Below are 20,882 nucleotides of genomic sequence, written 5' to 3' on the forward strand. Positions count from 1 at the left end.
TCGGACAAGCGCTGGCTCTTCGGCTTTGAAACGGAGATGAGCACCGGCCCCTAGAGTCGGAAATGACTAGCACACGTGTGCGGGGGAACCTTTACCTTTACCTTTAATAATGGCAAAAAAGAAGAAGAAGAATTCTAAGTGGATCAACAACAACAACAACGGCACAATGGCAAGAATTTCACTTTGAAAAAAACCGCATTCCCACCCTTTGCAAAGCTTCAACTAAAAGCATAAAAAAGTGACCACTACAGCCTCCTTCCTATTTTTTCTTTCCTGAGTCCACCCACTGCTGGAATAAACCAGTTTTAGCAAAAGTTTTGAAAAAGTTCAGAGCCATAACACACACACACCCTCCCCTGTAAAAAACCCTAAACAGGTCCTGAAAAACATGGCCAAGCATATGGGGGGGTTACATTATCTTACCTGTATTGCAGGTTTGTCATTGGAAGAGGGATTAGAACAATTTATGCAATCATCTGTTTCTTGATAAGCTTTACGTTTTCTGTGAAGCAACATCCTTCCTTGTGGAACCTAACTCTAGTAGGCAGTAGTAGACTAGACTAGACTAGACTAGACTAGACTAGACTAGAATAGAATAGAATAGGATAGAATAGGAATTACGGAATAGAATTACGGAATAGAATTACAGAGTAGAGTAGAGTAGAGTAGAGTAGAGTAGAGTAGAGTAGAGTAGAATTACAGAATAGAATAGAATAGAATAGAATAGAATAGAATAGAATAGAATAGAATAGAATAGAATAGAATAGAATAGAATAGAATAGATAATAGGTATGGTATGGAATGGGAATTGGAATAGGATAGGATAGGATAGGATAGGATAGGATAGGATAGGATAGGATAGGATAGGATAGAATAGAATAGAATAGAATAGAATAGAATAGAATAGAATAGAATAGAATAGAATAGAATAGAATAGAATAGAATAGATAATAGGTATGGTATGGAATGGGAATTGGAATAGGATAGGATAGGATAGGATAGGATAGGATAGGATAGGATAGGATAGGATAGGATAGGATAGAATAGAATAGAATAGAATAGAATAGAATAGAATAGAATAGAATAGAATAGAATAGAATAGATAATAGGTATGGTATGGGAATGGGAATGGGAATGGGAATGGAATAGGATAGAATAGAATAGAATAGAATAGAATAGAATAGAATAGAATAGAATAGAATAGAATAGAATAGAATAGAATAGAATAGAATAGAATAGAATAGAATAGAATAGAATAGAATAGAATAGAATAGATAATAGGTATGGTATGGAATGGGAATGGGAATGGGAATGGGAATGGGAATGGGAATGGGATTGGGATAGGATAGGATAGGATAGGATAGGATAGGATAGGATAGGATAGAATAGAATAGAATAGAATAGAATAGAATAGAATAGAATAGAATAGAATAGAATAGAATAGGACTTTATTGTCACTTTAAACGTACACTAATTGGGATACATTAAAACGAAATTTCATTGCATACAGCTCTCAAAGGGTCACCACCTCCAATATACAAAGTATGTCAAATAAAAAACTGCATATACCCACATATATTCTATGACACAGGAAAAACAACACAGCCTACTTTGGATGATGTACAGATGCGCATGGCGAGTTTACCCGACGGACGGCATAGGGAACAAAGCTGCCACCGAATCTGCTAGCCCTACCTCCTCCTGGGGGAAGTAACAGACCTGAAGTGTGTGTGTGTGTGTGTGTGTGCGTATTTGGGGGTGGGGGGGTGTCTCTAATTTTAATTCTAAGATACTATGTGCACCCTTTTTCATTCTGAGAATCTTTTTCCTTTAAAAAAAATAGAAAAGCCAAGAGGAAACAAAGCCACGGTCAGGCTTTTCGGAGGGATGTCAGCGCTCCCAGCTTGCTTGTTTTCCTGCAACTGGAAAGGGTCGTAAGGGTGAAAAACGGTCGTTACGTTCTGTTTTCAGGGCCACAGTAACTTTGAACGGTCCCTAAACGAACTCCTTTGTAAGCCGAGGACTTAGCTGTGTTGGGTCCATGCCTTCTAACAGCACATCCTCATCATGCATTAAAGGTAAGCCAACGTTTGCCCGTTACATTCCATCCAAGGTTTATTTTTGTTTGTTGATAACCATATTTGTACATTTTCCTTCTGGTGGTTTGGATAACCTCCCCGCAAACATTTCAATGGGGGGGGGGGGAATTACACGATGGCTTTCCAGCTGAATTTTAATCTGAAAACAATGCAAAATCTCCCTGTGTCCAAATGTATTACTCGGAATGTGCTAGTTTTTTACTCCGAATGTGCTAGTTTTTTACTCCGAATGTGCTAGAGTTTTACTCGGAAGGTGCTAGAGTTTTACTCGGAAGGTGCTAGTTTTTTACTCGGAATGTGCTAGTTTTTTACTCGGAAGGTGCTAGAGTTTTACTCGGAAGGTGCTAGAGATTTACTCGGAAGGTGCTAGAGATTTACTCGGAAGGTGCTAGAGTTTAACTCGGAAGGTGCTAGAGTTTAACTCAGAAGGTGCTAGAGTTTAACTCAGAAGGTGCTAGAGTTTTACTCGGAAGGTGCTAGTTTTTTACTCGGAATGTGCTAGTTTTTTACTCGGAATGTGCTAGAGTTTAACTCAGAAGGTGCTAGAGTTTAACTCAGAAGGTGCTAGAGTTTTGCTCGGAATGTGCTAGTTTTTTACTCGGAATGTGCTAGTTTTTTACTCGGAATGTGCTAGTTTTTTTACTCGGAATGTGCTAGAGTTTTACTCGGAAGGTGCTAGTTTTTTACTTGGAAGGTGCTAGTTTTTTACTCGGAATGTGCTAGAGTTTTACTCGGAAGGTGCTAGAGTTTTACTCGGAATGTGCTAGTTTTTTACTCGGAATGTGCTAGTTTTTTACTCGGAATGTGCTAGAGTTTTACTCAGAAGGTGCTAGAGTTTTACTCAGAAGGTGCTAGAGTTTTACTCGGAATGTGCTAGTTTTTTACTCGGAATGTGCTAGAGTTTTACTCAGAAGTGCTAAAGTTTGGGCTGGACACACCAGAAGGAGAATTTGGTCAGGGTAGGGCAGCGAAAAATGGTCACTCTCAAACGTCCACGGAGATTCTCAGTCATGCCATCGGAATGCAGGTACTCCTCAACTTCAAAGAGTTTCATTTAGTGACCCTTCAGAGTTACACCATCATCGGGGGAAAAAGTGACTTGCGATGGTTTTTCACAGTTAACGACCATTGCAGCATCCCCACGGTCAGGTGATCCAAATTCAGACCCTTGGCAGCGGACTCGTATTTACGAGAGTTGCAGTGTCTTGGGGTCACGTGACACCCTTTTTGTGACTTTCCAACAAACAAGAGTTAATGCGGAAACCAGATTGATCGCACCGCCCTGTTACTAACTCGTCAGTGATTCACTGACCAGAAGAAAATGGGGCAAAAAAAATGGGGTAAAATGGGGCAAAGCTCGCTTAACAAATGTCTCACTTAGCAACAGAAATGTTGCGTTCCATTGTGGTCGTAAGTCAAGGACTATGTGTACTGACCAGCCGAGAAGTATAGCTGTGTGATTGCCAGACCAATACAATTTAACCTACAATGCGTGCATGATTTTGCAATAGAAAAGGTGTCAGTTTCCGAATGATAACAGATCAGAATATTAGAGGACTGGAGGCTGAAATCTACGAAGAACAGTTTTCTGGAATTGGGGATGTCTAGTTTAACGAAGAGAAGGACGAGGGGGGACATGATAGCAGTCTTCCAGTATCTCAGGGGCTGCCCCAAAGAAGAGGGAGCCAAGCTATTCTCCAAAGCGCCTGAAGGTAGGACAAGAAGCAATGGATGGAAACTGACCAAGGAGAGAAGCAACCTAGCTAGAACTAAGGAGAAACTTCCTGACAGTGAGGACAATTAACCAGTGGAACAACCTGCCACCAGAAGCTGTGAATGCTCCAACACTGGAGGTTTTTAAGAAGAGTTTGGACAACCGTTTGTCTGAAATGGTATAGGGTTTCCTGCCTGAGCAGTGGGTTGGACTAGATGACCTCCAAGGTCCCTTCCAACTTGATGATGATGATGATGAATGTCTAGAGCTTTGCCTTCCAGCCCAGAGAAATGACGGTTGGACTCTTCTTCTAGATTCCAAGAAATATAGATTGCCATCTCAGCCAATCAAGACAGGCCAAGTCTGGAGACAGACTCACGAGTAATACTGGAACTCTATTTAATTGATGCAGGCTTCAGTAACAGAATCTTGAAAGTTTGACGGTGGTTTTTTTTTTCCCCCCCTTATACGGGTAGTCCTCAACTTATAACAGTTCGCTTAGTGACTTTTCGAATTACAACAGCACTTAAAAAAGGGACTTATGACCTTTTTTTTTTACACTCACGACGGCTGCAGCATTCCCAGGGTCACATGATCAAAATTCAGATGCTCGGCAACTGGCTCGTATTTATGACGGTCGCAGTGTCCCTGGGCTCACGCAATTCCCCTGACCAGCGAAGACAAAAGGGAAGCCGGATTGACTTAACAACCGCCTTACTAACTGAACGACTGCACGATCCATTTAACAACCGTGACAAGAAAGGTCCTAAAGTGGGGCAAAACTCACTTAACCACAGACATTTTAGGCCCGATTCTGGTCGTTAAGTCGGGGACCACCTGTGCTCAAGAGAATTATGGTGGAGGCAGTTGAAGTTCTCTTTCTGATGTTTGCTTCCTGTCCTGTGCTTATATTATGGTTTGTTTCTCTCAGGTCACTTCTGTGGTTTTCTACAACTAGTCCTGAAGCTGAATGGGTAGCCCTAGGCCAGACCACCACCCACCATCTCTAACCTTAGTTTATTCCAGGGGTCTCCAAACTTGGCAACTTTCAAGGCTTGTGGGCTTCAATTTCCCAGAATTCCTCAGCCAGGAGGAATTTTCTGGGAGTTGGTGTCCAGAAGTCTTAAAAGTTGCCGAGTTTGGAGAATCCTGGTTTATTCCATGGAACTGCTTAAAATGGGATAGAGAGGAAGCAAAATAACAATAACAATAATAATAATATCCCTTTGATCTGTTTGAAGATAAGATAGACAGACATCAACCTCCTCGTCACCAACGCCACAACAATGACTACACGGTGTATGCGCACAATTTTTTGTTTTTCCGGGTCAAGGTTTATGGAAGGATGGCAAAACTTGATGAGACCCACGCATTCCCTTGGAGAAAGCAGATCTGGGGGGGCCTGTTTCATAACATAAATGTTTGGAGATAATAAATGAACGGCTAGACTTTCCTGAAGGTAACAGCCAAAGTTACAGCAAGCTAAAAAAAAAATCTCCTGTTGACCTTCCAGAATGTCTGATTCACAGATAAATCACAGAATAAAATTTTATTAGAATTCGGCACAAGGGGTTCCATTCAGATGAGAGCCTGTTATTATGAAATTCAACACCCTACACCAGCGGTAGAAGGATCAGCAGTCTACCGACAACAGTAATTGCCTAACAACAGTAGCAGGACAATTAATGCACAGGGGATTGGCAAAGGTTTAGAATTGAATAGAGCTGGAAGGGGGACCTTGGAGATCCTCTAGTCCAGCCCCCCCACTTAAGCAGGAGAACCTATACTATCTCAGACAAGTGACTGTCCGGTCTCTTCTTAAAAACCTCCAGTGATGGAGCGCCCACGATCTCTGGAGGCAAAGCTGTTCCACTGGTTAATTGTCCTCACTGTCAGGAAGTTTCTCCTTAATTCCAGGTTGCTTCTCTCTTTGTTCGGTTTCCAACCGTTGCTTCTCGTCCTTCCCTCTGGTGCTTTGGAGAATAATTTGACACACACACCCCTCTTCTTTTGTGGCAGCCCCTCAAATCCTGGAATGCTGCTATCCTGTCTCCCCTATTTCTTCTTTTCTTTAGATTAGCCAAAACCAAGTCCTGCAGCCGTCCTTCGTATGTTTTAGTCTCCAGGCCTTGGATCGTCTTAGTTGCTCTTCTCTGCACTTTTTCCAAGATCTCAACATCTTTTTTGTGTTATTTTTTTATTTTATTTTTTTTAATCCCATTTATATCCCGCCCTTCTCCGAAGACTCAGGGCGGCTTACAATCTAAGAAGCACAAATCAATGTGCTTTGCAATAGCCTTCACTCTATGTACAGTATATGCCTGCTTATTAGGGCTTTCGCCCCCCCCCCCAAGCGCCATTTTTACAAAGTCAGCTTATTGCCCCCAACAATCTGGGTCCTCCGAAGCCCTTAAGTCAGGGAACGCCTGCTTTGCAACATTCTCAAGTGAAAGGAACGTGGTTTTACAGAACTACAGGCAGCCCTGAGCCCAAATTCTCTGTTAAGTGAGACCTTTGTTCAGCGAGCTGTCCTCGACTTTCCGACTGTTTTTGCCACCGTCATTAAGCAGAGCGCGGAAATTAAGCGAAGCGTGCAGTCAGTAAGTGAATCCTGACTTTGCAAAAGGGCGATCGGATTAGATAACCTTCATTGTCCCCTTTTTTCCCCCTCTGGGCCCAACGGCACCCATTAAAAATGAAATTTAGTTGCCCGCTCCCAAAGTGTACACATACACATGTTTAAAACATACTGTGTACAACGTATGTATAGACCAGGGGTAGGCAACCTCGGCTCTTTTATGACTCATGGACTTCAACTCCCAGAATTCCTGAGCCAGCTTGGCTGGCTCAGGAATTCTGGGAGTTGAAGTCCATGAGTCATAAAAGAGCCGAGGTTGCCTACCCCTGGTATAGACCCTACACCCTTACATATAAGTAACATACAAATATTAATCACGCGACCGTCATAAAAGATGAGTCATTTTGCCGAGTGTCTGAATTTTGGCCACGGGACCCATGGGGGTGGCTGCAACGGTCGTTCAGTGTGAGAAACGGTCGTAAGTCGCTTTTTCCAGTGCCGTCGTAACTTTGAAACGGTCCCTAAGTGAGCTGTTGTTGAGGACTACCTTTACACCGACAGCTTCTGCACCGGAGACAAAAGCCTTGTGTGTCTAGTAGCCACACCTGGGCCAATAAAATATTCTATTTCTATTTCAGTTTTTAGAGCAGGAATCAGCGGGCCTCTGGCTTGTAAGAAAGACATGAGTGTTGTTGTGGGGTTTTTTTGCTGTTGTTCCCCTAAATAAGAGTTGCCTGACCTGTTTTGCAGCTTTGCTCAACCTTTATGTTGTTCATCTGGAATGGGGGTGGGGGGGGAGAGAGTAATTTGACTCTTGACTTTATTCCTGGCTTAAAAGTGCCATTCAGGAAAAGCAAGAGTTTTTGCCATCCCGTAATCCAGAAAGGGAAAACACACAAACATCAACAAAATCGTGGCACGGGGGAGTGGTGTTGTTGTTGTTGTTTTTCCCCCTAACTTGTAATCCAGAAAGGGAAAACACACAAACATCAACAAAATCGTGGCACGGGGGAGTGTTGTTGTTGTTTTTCCTAACTTGTGCATCAGAACAAAAGCGACATTTTGGCAGGAAATTTATGCCATTATTAAAAAAAAAGGAAAGGGAAAAAAAAAGCAAACCCTGCCAAATTTTGCAGCAAGTTGGGTAAGAAGCGTTTTCAGATGTCGTTCTTTTATAAACAAGGATATTAATATAGCCCCCCCTCCTTTTTTCTTTTTTTTTTTTTGATGTTTTGATCGGCAGAAAGGAAGGCTTATTTATCACTGGACCAGATGTCATAAAAATAAGTGGAATTTTCAGGATAGCCCGCCTTGCTAGTGCAGACTACTGAAAATCTTTTAATAGCACAGTCCAATTGAAAAATTACTGCCCTTATCCTGTCTCTCTCTCTCTCTCTCTCCAAAGACACCGTCTAGTAGTGTACAGATAGTCCTCGTCTTACAATTGTTCCCAAAATTTCTGTTGCCAAGGCAGACGGCTGTTAAGTGAGTTTTTCCCCCAATTTACGACTTTTCCCGCCACTGCCGTTAAGTGAATCACTGCAGCTGTTAAGCTAGTAACCCGGCTGTTAAGTGAAACTGGCTCGCTCCATTGACTTTGCTTCTCGGAAGGTCAGAAAAGGGGATAGAGTCCCGTGACGCACGATGCACGATTTATGTCCACGAAAAACAGCTAATAATACGTGGCGCTCGGGAGAGGAAATCAATGAGGAAAGACGGAGTAAAAAGCGACACCTGGGACAATTCGAACTCGCCGTTGGAAAAAATTAAAATCAAAAGATCGAAACGAAAAGAGAGGAGAGGAGAAAGAGCCAAAAAACAACAAAAAAAGGGATGAAGCAAAAATGGAAACAATGAAATAAGCAGATTGTCTGAAAGACACGCTGCACGAAAGAGATTCTGAGCTACGTCCCAAAGATGCATTTTTTCAAAACACAACCCGGAGTTCGTTGTTTTTTCCTGGAAGAGGTTTCACTTCTCATCCCAGATGCTTCTTCAGTTCTGACTTCAGCTTTTTCAGTTGACGCTTGCAATGTCCCGGAATCGTGCGATTCCCCTTTTGGCGCCTTTCCGACAAGCAACGACAATGAGGAAGCCAGATTCACTTAGCAAGCGCGTTACTCACTTAACGACTACAACGAGGCAAGGAAGGTCGTAAAATGGAGCAACATTCACTTACCCACTAGTCTCCCTTTGCAAGAGAAATTTTGGGCTCCAAAATTTTCAGACCGCAAGTACAGGACTAATTCGTATTTCCCCCAAACGTAAGGCTCCCTGTACAGTTTAACATACTAAGGTAAAGTAAAGGTAAAGTGTCCCCCGCACATGCATGCTAGTCATTTCCGACTCTAGGGGCCGGTGCTCATCTCCGTTTCAAAGCCGAAGAGCCAGCGCTTGTCCGAGGATGTCTCCGTGGTCATGTGGCCAGCATGACTAGACGCCAAAGGCGCACGGAACGCTGTTACCTTCCCACCGGAGTGGTCCCTATTTTTCTACTTGCATTTTTACGTGCTTTCGAACTGCTAGGTTGGCAGAAGCTGGGACGAGTAACAGGCGCTCACTCTGTTACGCGGCACTCGGGATTCGACCCGCCAAACTGCCGACCTTCTGATCGACAAGCTCAGCCTCCCAACCCACTGAGCCACCGCGTCCCTCTTTAACATACTACCCAAATATAAAACTGTACTTCATCACAATGTGTGAAACCAGCTACCAGTGTCCACGTTTGAAGACCAAATGCTTCTGTTAGCAGACATTTAAGCGTGGCTATTTTCCTGTCTGTTCTGCCATCTTGTGCATATCTCAAAATCGGTCTGAAAAATTCAGCAAAGGGCCAAAAAAAACAATGGCACTCTGCTACCTTTTGCAAGAAGAATTTTGTTCAGGATTGGATTCCCTGGATTAGATTTACTCGTTTTGTGTTAACGGGTTCTAAAACACCAGCGCACCTGACGGCACTTTAATTACACACCGCCTTTGATCAGCACCCCATGCGTGAATCAATATCCCCGCCAATCGATATCCATCACAGAATTTATCCTTTAAAGTGCAAATTCCATTTTTGGGGGGATGGTTTTTGTATTGATGATTAAGCAATTACAGCCTAGGTTGAACGTGCAGATATTTACAGGCCGTCCTTGACTTAGGAGCACAATGGACCCCAACATTTATGCCGCTAAGTGAGGCAGTCATTAGGTGAATTTTGCCCCATTTTGTGACCTTTCTTGCCACAAGTTCTTAAATGAATCATAAATTAGTAACATGGTTGTTAAATGAATTCGGCTTCCCCACTGACTTTGCTTGAGGGAAGACCGCAAATGGGGAGCATGTGACCCCGGGACACTGCGACCATCATAAGTATGAGTCAGTTGCCAAGCAGCCAAATTTTGACCCTGGGGGTACTGCAGCGGACGTAAGTGGGAAAAACGGCCGTGTCATTTTTCCAGTTCTGTTGCCACTTTGAACGGTCGCTAAACGAACCACTGTAAATCGAGGACCGTCCATATTCGAATAGCTTGCCTCCATCCATCTTTAACTATCGAAAAACAGCGTCTTGTGAACTTTAACCAGGCAAATTGCAAAGATGTGTGAAGCGTGCTAAGATGGCAGCAGAGACATTGTGAGCGTCACGTTCTGACGTTCACTTTGCGGCCGCCATTTTTATCAGCCATAAAATATTACTGGCTGCCTAGACTTTGCAGCAAGAATGAAAAGTTTTTGTTTTTCTCAATATCTCCTTCTCAATTATAGGCCGTTCTCGACTTACAACAGCTTATTTAAGGACAGTTCAAAGTTGCAACGGCATTGGAACAAAAAAAGTGACTTAAGACAGTTTTTCACACGACCAGTGTGAAAGCATCCCCGGGGTCACGTGATCAAAATTCGGACGCTTGGCAACTGACTCGTATTTATGACGGTCGCGGTCTCCCAGGCTCATGAGATCAAAATTCAGAGGCTTGGCAACTGACTCGTATTTATGACGGTCGCGGTCTCCCAGGCTCATGAGATCAAAATTCAGAGGCTTGGCAACTGACTCGTATTTATGACGGTCGCGGTCTCCCAGGCTCATGAGATCAAAATTCAGAGGCTTGGCAACTGACTCGTATTTATGACGGTCGCGGTCTCCCAGGCTCATGAGATCAAAATTCAGAGGCTTGGCAACTGACTCGTATTTATGACAGTTGCGGTGTCCCGGGATCATGTGATTCCCCTTTTGTGACCTTCCGACAATCAATGGGGAAGCCAGATTCACTTAACAACCGTGTTACTAACTTAACAGCTTCAGTGATTCACTTAACAACTGTGGCAAGAAAAGTCGTAAAATGGGGCAAAATGTACTTAACCACTGTCTTGCTTAACCCAGAGATTTTGGGCTGAATTGTGGTTGCTAGTGAAGGATTACCTGCACAATCATGGCAGGGGACCCCAGGCAATCAAGATAACCTCATTAAGGAATATTTAAAACTTTTGGTTACTAAATCTGGGACCTGTAGGGTAAAAGGAAACTACCAGGAACCACCGAATAACATGTTCCAACAGAGCAGAAAGAAGATTATTATTACTTTCATAATTTTCCCCAGGTCATGCAGGCATTAGTCACTACTCAGTCCCTAGGATCGCCTCTTGGATGCCCATAAATGTATTTTAATGCTATGTTTATAACCTTAAAAGCTGTCGTGAATCTCTTATTATTACTCAAATTTATGTAGCCCATATCGGCCGACACAATTCTGGAGGGCATACAGCCATCAAATAACAACAAATTCTACATTTGCTATTTATACTGTTAACTGTACTGGCAAATATTTCACAAGTTTTTTAAAAGTTGCAATAACAATAGGAAAGGTTCGTTACTGAGGGGTTAAAAGGTTCACTAAAGTTTATTTATTGCCCTACTTATAACTGGCTCCAATCCCAAAGGACACCGGGCAGCATATATCTGAAATAATTCGAGATTTCCCAGCTCCAAGTGCAAAAAAAAAAAAAGGAATAGAGGCACCGTAAATCATACAATTTAAATCAAATTCCAACAGAAACCTTCTGTGGCATAAGAAATATGACCTCCTGCTGAAGAGATTCTGTATTTATTAGCCTTATACTTTAGCTGATGTCTCAAAGCGAACGTTTCTTATCCAATTCAGATTTTTAAGGCATCTTTATGTTCTATTCCGCTAACAAACAAACCCAAAAAATCATTTCACAGAAACAAAACCCCAACCAGGAAAACTCCAAATATTTATTATCACATAGCTAAATAGATTCACTAGCAAAAACCACCTAAAGACCTTTGTAACCATGTCAGCAAACATATAGACCAGTGGTGGCGAACCTATGGCACGAGTACCAGAGGGGGGGCACTCAGAGCCATCTCTGTGGGCACGCGCACCTTGCTCTTTGGCTAACTTTTTGCGGGAAAAAGCCATTTCTCAAGCCCCTTCCTGGCAAAAATGGAGCCAAAGTGCGTCTCGCTCTTACCGAGAGCAATCCTGTGGGGGGGGGGGGGGGGAAAGGATGCCAAAGGACAGCACAGTTAGTTCTGAAAATGAAATCCTTAAAAGTGTGGAATTCTCTGCCAAATAACTTTAAGTCAAACTAAGCACTTGGGATTGCTCTTCTTACTTTGTTTGGATCACCTTATGCTTGTGAGCAGCTGTTTTCAGCTTTTGAATTACCGTATATCAAATCTGACACCAGAAACAGACTAACAGATGACCTGAGTGCTTGCACGTGTTGCTCTCAAACTGACAAAATATGAGCCAAGGTTAGACAAATGATCAGCATGCATACAACAGCAAAAAAAAATCACATTAATTGTTCAAAAGCATGCCAAATGGAAACTTTTACCTTTCAATAAAAAGTTCTTTATATCACTGAAAAGTATGTTATTGTGTTTTTCTTTCAGGACAAAAGATGTTAATGTAGGAGTTGTTGTTTTTTTTAAACTAAAACTTCAGTATTCAGGTTAAATTGCCGTGGTTGGCACTTTGCAATAAATAAGTGGGTTTTGGGTTGCAGATTGGATACTCGGTCACTAAAACATTCACCATCACTGATATAGACCAGGCTTTTCAACCAGTGGTACGGGTACCACCTGTGGTACATTAGCACCTAGCAGGTGGTACGCAACGATCCTAGAAAAGTGGTAGCGGGGGAGGGGAATGAGCTGAACCGGTGGCAGCACCGCACAAGCCTGAGCGAGAGACGGCTGGAGCCGCAGGGCTGTCGGGGCTCAGTAGAAGTACCAGGATCAGTGCCAGGATCCAGCTGGAGCTCGGCACTGATCCTGGCGCTTCTAAGCCCAGAAGAAGCGCCGATCAGCTGGAATGTTGCAGCATCTCCAGGGTCTTGTGATTTACCTTCAGATGCTTGGCAACTCATTCATATTTATGACGGTCACAGTGTCCCAGGGTCATGTGAAGTGACCAAAACCTGCTGTAACCACCCAGGAGAGGAGGGGGAATAAAAACCAAACACCCCCCACCCCACCCCCACTGCCAATCCTCAACAGAAATGCTCACAACAATGAAAACCTTGGACAGGAGGAAGAACGTCGCCGGGCGGGCAGGCAGGTGTCTTGCTTGGCTGTGGCTTGGGGGGCACTTTTTTCAGTGTCCTCGTAACTTCAAACAGTCACTAAGCGAATTTTTGTAAGTCGAGGACTACCTGTACTTCATCACTTTTTTCCTTTTTTTTTTTGGTCCTCAAGTTTTTGACCCCTTGCTAGGCGACTGGTGGTACTCGGATGTTGCCATATCCTAAAAGTGGTAAAATGGGTGAAAAGGTTGAAAAGCCCTGATATAGACAATACATACTTTTGAAGTCAGAGCTCTTCACCTACAGTAGATTATAGCAGATCTCGGCTTATAACCCACAACTGAGCCCCAAATTTCAGAGATTACAGCAGTCCTCGGTTTAACGACCACAACTGAACCCCAAATATGTTGTCGTTGGGACATTGGTTCAGTGAGTTTTGCTCCATTTTACGACTTTTCCTGCCTCAGTTGTTAAGTGGATCACTGCAGCTGGTAAGTTAGTAACCTGGTTAAGTGAATCCTGCTTTCCCCCCTTGACTTTGCTTGTCAGAAGGTCGCAAAAAGGGGATCACGTGATCCCGGGACGCTGCGACCGTCATAAACGCGAGTCTGTTGTCAAGGATCCGAATGTAAATCACGTGGCCCTGGGGATGCTGCAATGGTCATCAGTGTGAAAAAATGGTTCTAACTCCTTTTTTTCCCCAGTGATGTTGTAACTTGGAACGCTCACTAAACGACCTGTTCTAAGTCGAGAGCTGACCTGTAGTAGGTAACTCAAGCACACAGTAGGAATAAATAGGCAATTTTCAAATGGAAAAAGGTGTTTAAAGTGAGGTCTCAGTGTTAAAATTGGTCCTTTTTAATTATTATTATTATTATTATTTTTTAATTGGACTAAGGGTGGACCTGTGACACGGCTACCTTTGCTGAACTACCCAAAATAATACTTGCGGTCAAAATCCCCTCAAATGGGTGACAAAATAGCAAATGTAATGCAAACAAAACATCATGTAACCTTTAAGGCCAGCAAAAATAAATGCCAGAAAGAAAATGCCCGTGGTTTTGTGTTTGTTTTTTTTACAAACCAGGCCATATTTTCAAAGGACACCTGACATCAAGGTACTCTGGAGATAAAATAATAAAAGCAGAATATGGAAAGCAAAGATCCAGGGTCCTAGCGCAGGGGTCTTCAAACCTGGCCCTTTTATGACTTGTGGACTTCAAGTCCCAGAATTCCCCAGTCAGCATGGATGGACTTCACCAAAAATTCCTGTCAGCATGGATGGACTACAACTCCCAGAATTCCCCAGTCAGCATAAATGGACTTCACCAAAAATTCCTGTCAGCATGGACTACAACTCCCAGAATTCCCCAGTCAGCATGGATGGACTTCACCAAAAATTCCTGTCAGCATGGATAGACTTCAAGTCCCAGAATTCCCCAGTCAGCATGGATGGACTTCACCAAAAATTCCTGTCAGCGTGGATGGACTTCAAGTCCCAGAATTCCCCAGTCAGCATGGATGGACTTCACCAAAAATTCCTGTCAGCGTGGATGGACTTCAACTCCCAGAATTCCCCAGTCAGCATGGATGGACTTCACCAAAACTTCCTGTCAGTATGGATGGACTATAACTCCCAGAATTCCCCAGTCAGCATAGATGGACTTCACCAAAAATTCCTGTCGGCATGGATGGACTACAACTCCCAGAATTCCCCAGTCAGCATGGATGGACTTCACCAAAAATTCCTGTCAGCATGGATGGACTTCAAGTCCCAGAATTCCCCAGTCAGCATGGATGGACTTCACCAAAAATTCCTGTCAGCATGGATGGACTTCAACTCCCAGAATTCCCCAGTCAGCATGGACTTCAACTCCAAGAATTCCCCAGCCAACCAGAAACAATACCCTAGGCCAGGGGTCTTCAAACCTGGCCCTTTTACGACTTGTAGACTTCAAGTCCCAGAATTCCCCAGTCAGCATGGATGGACTTCACCAAAAATTCCTGTCAGCATGGATGGACTTCAAGTCCCAGAATTCCCCAGTCAGCATGGATGGACTTCACCAAAAATTCTTGTCAGCATGGATGGACTTCAACTCCCAGAATTTCCTAGCCAACCACACGTGCCTGGCTTGGGAATTCTGGAAGTTGAAGTCCACAAGTCATAAAAGGGCCAAGTCTGAAGACCCCTGCCCTGGCGGGAACAGCCCACAATCAACCTAAGGACTTTCCTACTCACCTGAGCCCAAGGCCTGAAAGAAGAGCCAAGTCTTCGGGACTCACGGCAAGGACAGTGGGATAATACAGGTAATCCTGACTTACATCGCCCCATTTAGTGACTGTTTAAAGTTACACTGAAAAAAAAGTGAGTCAGGACTGTTTTTCACACCATTGCAGCATCCCTAGGGTTCTGTGATCAAAATGCAGAAGTTTGGCAACTGACTCACATTTACGACAATTGCAGTGTCCTGGGGTCAAGTGATTCCCCTTTTGCGACCGTCGGGCAAGCCAAGTCAACGGGAAAGCCACTTAACAACCGGGTGACTAGCTTAACAACTGGAGCGATGCACGTAGCCACAGTGGCACGGAAGGTCGTAAAATGGGGCAAAACTCAATGAGCACTCTTTCTCACTTAGCAACGGAAACGCTCGTACGTTGAGGACTAACCACCCAAAGGTTAGGAGTTGCTATTCATTGGGCAGGAAAGACATCTTGCAGTCAGGCTGGGTAGCTCAATGGAATTGTGAAATCAATGTGCGACGGCTGTAAAAATGCACGTCCCATGAGTGAACTCATTGGGAAATAGCACAGGTGATACAGCGATGATAATAATAATAAAACTGCACTTGGAATATTCGAGACAGATTTGCCATCATGTCTAATCAAACGACCGGGAAAAATTGCAAGAGAAAAAAAAATGGGAGGCAGCCAAAACGATTAAGAATAACAATGCAGGGACATTAAACCATTCCTAATGACTTGACTTTACAGCACATTATTATCTCTGCTATCCCAGCAATCATACCCTAAATAGTAGTGAATATTCCAGAAGCTTAAAAGCTTCCTAAATGCATCTGGTTAGGAGAGAGGCCTGACACAGGAAACTTTTCTTACAAATATATGGGGGGGGGAAATATCTGATGTTAATTTAACAAATTTATATGACTACCAAAATAGCGTATGTGACAGTCAATTAATGGTATACCTGCTCCGTACAAAATAATCTAACAAACAATACAGCTAAACTATTGCAACGACAGAATTGTTTAGTTTCATTGCAAGGGAAAACTTCTAAGATTTCACAATCCCAGCATCTTAAACACCGGATTGTTTAATGTAGAGAGGCCTGCAAAAATTTTAAGTATTTAAATTGTGCACCCATTCTGGGCTATTCAAATCAGCTTTCAGCATTTCACAGACCGCTTCATGAATTCACAATAAATATCAGAAACGTAGCCCGTCTGAATTTGCTTACGAAATGGAAAAGCTAAGTTAAATCTAAATCCATATGGTTCAATCCATGTATTTATCCATTTGATGGCAGTCACTAAATATACAATTATGTATTGAAGATTATGATAGAACTCTTATTTGCATATAAACATCTGGGTAGAGAACGGGATCAGATCTGAAAGAAAATAAGGCTCTGGAGAAAGAGAGAGCTTTTCCCCCATGGTATAAACTTTCCTACTACCATAATTAGTTACATATATCCTAGGTTCTCCTGCTTGAGTAAGGGGCTGGACTAGATGATCTCCAAGGTGCCTTCCAGCTCTACTCTACTCGGAATTCTATTCTATTAGTTCTGAATTCTATTATTCTATTCTATTCATTCTGAATTCTATTATTCTATTCTATTCTACAATCTGTCTATTCTATTCTAAATTCTATTCTATTCGTTCTGAATTCTATTATTCTATTCTGAATTCTACTCTATTCTATTCATTCTGAATTCTATTATTCTATTCTATTCTGAATTCTATTTTATTCTATTCATTCTGAATTCTATTATTCTATTCTATTCTGAATTCTACTCTATTCTATTCGTTCTGAATTCTATTATTCTATTCTATTCTGAATTCTATTTTATTCTATTCATTCTGAATTCTATTATTCTATTCTATTCTACAATCTGTCTATTCTATTCTATTCTGAATTCTATTCTATTCTATATTCTATTCTATTTTCTAGTTCTCATTTTATGCAGTGGAAATGAAATTGACAGTTACTACGGTGTTACGTCTAGTTTTGATTTACAGATACTGATAAATATTTATTTGTGAAGTTTTGTGAGACAATATACTTCCCTGTATCACAGCTTAATTTTTACTGTTTTGAAAACATAATTAGAGTATATTTATTTTTAAGGCTGACCTTGGGATGAGGTTATTAAAAAAAAAGGCTATGCCTCTTGGCAACTATGCTGAAACAAAACACAACTGCGCTGTGTTCGTTAGCAGAATGGATATTGCTTGCTGTACAGCTTGCCATACAAACCTATATGGCATTATGACATTATATAGTGTAATTTGGGGGGTTACACATAGGGAGACAGAATAGAGAATGACAAAGTTGGAAAGGACCTTGGAGGTCATCTAGTCCAACCCCCTGCTCAGGCAGGAGACCCTATACCATTTCAGACAAATGGCAGACCAATCTCTTCTTAAAGACCTCCAGTGTTGGAGCATTCACAGCTTCTGGAGGCAGGTTGTTCCACTGATGAATTATGCTAACTGTCAAAAAAATTCTCCTTAGTTCTAGGTTGCTTCTCTCCTTGATTAGTTTCCATCCGTGGCTTCTTGTCCTGCCTTTGGGCGCTTTGGAGAATAGCTTGACTCCCTCTTTTTTGGGGCAGCCCCTGAGATACTGGAAGGCTGCTGTCCTGTCCCCCCTCATCCTTCTCTTCATTAAACCAGACATACCCAATTCCTGCAACCGTTCCTTATATGCTTTAGCCTCCAGTCCCTTAATCATCTTTGTTGCTCTTCTCTGCACTCTTTCCAGAGTCTCAACTTCTTTTTTACATCGTGGTGACCGAAGCTGGGGTTCTTGCCAAGTCGTTATAAAGTGATATTAACACTTCACTGTGATTGAAAATCTGTAACATTTAACCTCATTCATATTATTCCCCCCAAATTCTCTGAAGTCCCACTGATTTTTAGAATGTTTTTTTCATAGTCAGCCTTTTCTCAGCATTGATCAAATTATTAGAAACCAGATGTCTGCGTTCCTTTAGGTTGAGTGTTTAATTTCAAATGCCCATTCACAGTTTCAATGACAATGTGAAGAATAAAATGCTTATTTTACATACAGTCCTTACCTTACCACCACCATTGAGCCTAAATTTCTGTTGCTAAACGAGACATTTGTTAAGTCAGCTTTGCCCCATTTTACGACCTGTTTTTGTCACCGTTGTTAAATGAATCACTGGAGTTGTTAAGTTAGTAACATGGATTGTTAAGTGAATCTGGCTTCCCCATTGACTTTGCGGGTCAGAAATTCGCAAAAGGGGATCACGGGACCCTGCAACAGTCACAAGTACATGCCAGCTGCCAACTGTCTGTATTTTGATCGCATGACCACGGGGCAACCACAACGGTTGTAAATGTGAAAAATAGTCATAAGTCATTTTTTCCCCAGTGCTATTGTAACTTCAAACGGTCACTAAACAATCTGTTGTAAGTTGAGGACTACCCATCTTTTGTTGTCGTTAAAAGCTATCTTTTCCACATAACACTAAACTACAGTTTAAGGGATGAGCTTGCAAAAGCCTTGGAATTGAGCAGTTTTTCCAGAACAACTTCTACTACGAGGAAAAATTCAAAAACAAATGATCCTGTTTTGACTATTCTACAGCTTACTATTATAGCTGTACAGTACATGAATAAACGGAGGAACCCAACCTTTTTTTTACCTGAAATAACACATCTTCATATCGTGGCTTGCAAGCTGTCTTGCTTCGGATACTTAAGGAAACCCAACATTTAGCAACTGGATGAAGTTTCTGATGGCCAGAAGGCTAAGCCCAAGTCCTTAAAGGGAAGAGATAGACAGGCATCTGCCCTGTCATGTGAACAACCACATTTTGTGACGGGAGGGTGTTTGTTGTTGTTTTTTTTCTCCCCCTGGGCTAAATTCTGACTTTTGTACTGAGTGGCTGGCTGGTAGGTTTGTCTTTGGCAAAGCAGGAAGCATCGGAACAACACAGGATAAAACCAAATACATCAGATTTACATAAGAAGGAATAGCACGGAAGTTTTGTTTTCACTTCGGGGTCCCGTGCAGAAGATACGGTTTTAATCTGTCTGTCACTGAAGGCGTATCCCCAAATTTCATCAGCAAAAGAGATTGTAAAGAAGAGGCACCCAAACTCCTGCAGCCTCTAAATGCAACCCACCCACCCACCCCCCATGTAATTTTTAAACCGCACCACCCTTTTCCTTCCAGTGAGTCAGTTCCCAGCAGCCTGAATCAGACACTCGCAAAGCTATGCAGCTCGACTGGTTTCAGATTAGTACAGCCTGACGTGTAAAGCAGGCCACGATGGCTTGTTCCATAAACAGTGGTTAAAGCAAACGGGGCAAGCAACCCAACAGCAAACAAGCCTCCAGCTGAGGGCAGCTCCTGGGCTTCCCTGCCCGTCTGCCCAGTGTGGATATATTGCGATTCCTCAGTTATATAATATTAATAAACAATAATCTAGGTGGTTGCAAAATCACAAAGCCACTCAAGAAAGCCGAAAGGAGTGGGGGGGGGGAGAATCCTCCTATTCCCAGGAGGAAGAAAACTTTTAGGCAGCTTTAAAGAGAGGGAGGGAGGGAGGGAGGAAAGGAAAGATTGGGATGGAAGAAAGGAAAGGAAAGGAAAGGAAAGGAAAGGAAAGGAAAGGAAAGGAAAGGAAAGGAAAGGAAAGGAAAGGAAAGGATAAAGATGGCAGGAAGGAAGGATCGAGATGGAAGAAAGAGAAGGAAAGAGAAGGAAGGAAGGAAGGAAGGAAGGAAGGATCAAGATGAAAGAAAGAGAAGGAAAGGGAAGGAAGGAAGGATTGAGATGGAAGAAAGAGAAGGAAAGAGAAGGAAGGAAGGAAGGAAGGAAGGAAGGAAGGAAGGAAGGAAGGAAGGAAGGAAGGAAGGAGATGAAAGAAAGAGAAGGAAGGAAGGAAGGATCAAGATGAAAGATAAAGAAAGGGAAGGAAGAAAGGAAGGATTGAGATGGAAGAAAGAAGGAAAGAGAAGGAAGGAAGGATCGAGATGGAAGAAAGAGAAGGGAAGAGAAGGAAGGAAGAATCAAGACGGCAGGAAGGAAGGAAGGAAGGAAGGAAGGAAGGAAGGAAGGAAGAACAAGTAGGAAAAGGAAGAAAGGAACAAGACAGAAGGAAGGAAAGAGAAGGAAAAGGAGGCGGGGGAGGAGATGGAAAGAAGGAAAGAAGCAAAGGAAAGAGAGAAAGGAACGAAAGAGAACGAGGGAGGGAGGGAATCAACCCTTCTGATGTATTTATGGGACGGATTTGGCGAGTTTTCTCCAAGTTCCCCCACTGGGGGTCCCCAGCCAGGAAAGGAGGGGGGGCATCTGGGGTCTCTCAGGGGTTAAAAAAGCTGCTCTGGAGCCTCCCTGACCCCCCCAAGGGCGCCAAAGGGGGGGTTTCATCTATCCAACCCCCCCTCCCGCGGCTCTCCCCCCTCCCCGCTTCAAGAGGGAGGGAACGCGCCCCGCCGAGCCGCCCCAGCCTACCTCGCAGGGGTGTTGTGTCGACGGCGGGGGGTGGTGGTGGTGGAGGCGGCCGGCCGAGCGGTGGATGAGGCAGGCCGAGAGGAAGGAGAGCCGCGGCCGACTCGCCCGCCGCCTCCCGCCCTGGGCTGTCCGACCGGGCCCGGCTTGGAAAGCCCCGAGACGCCGCCTCACCGAGCGCCGGGACTCCCCGCCGCCTCTGGGACCAGAACGCCGCCGGGATTGGCCC

The 20,882-nt window shown here is 43.2% G+C and overlaps 1 protein-coding gene and 1 long non-coding RNA gene across 2 annotated transcripts in view; one reads left to right on the forward strand and one right to left on the reverse strand.

The window, feature by feature from the left end:
* The window catches only part of LOC308668255, a 5,078-nt gene extending 1,286 nt beyond the window's left edge, over positions 1-3,792 (forward strand). The window contains exons 2-3 of the long non-coding RNA XR_014026479.1: positions 1,844-2,078; positions 3,653-3,792. This is a non-coding gene — a long non-coding RNA (uncharacterized lncRNA). The remainder of the gene's footprint in view (positions 1-1,843; positions 2,079-3,652) is intronic.
* The window catches only part of ELF1 (E74 like ETS transcription factor 1), a 113,908-nt gene extending 93,028 nt beyond the window's left edge, over positions 1-20,880 (reverse strand). Inside the window, 2 exon segments of the mRNA XM_081328002.1 lie at positions 12,922-13,146; positions 20,657-20,880. The gene's annotated coding sequence lies outside the window, so the exon portion shown is untranslated.
* Between the last annotated feature and the right edge of the window lie 2 nt (positions 20,881-20,882).

The sequence above is a fragment of the Vipera berus genome (assembly GCF_964194415.1).
Source record: "Vipera berus genome assembly, chromosome: 4".
Classification (NCBI taxonomy): domain Eukaryota; kingdom Metazoa; phylum Chordata; class Lepidosauria; order Squamata; family Viperidae; genus Vipera; species Vipera berus.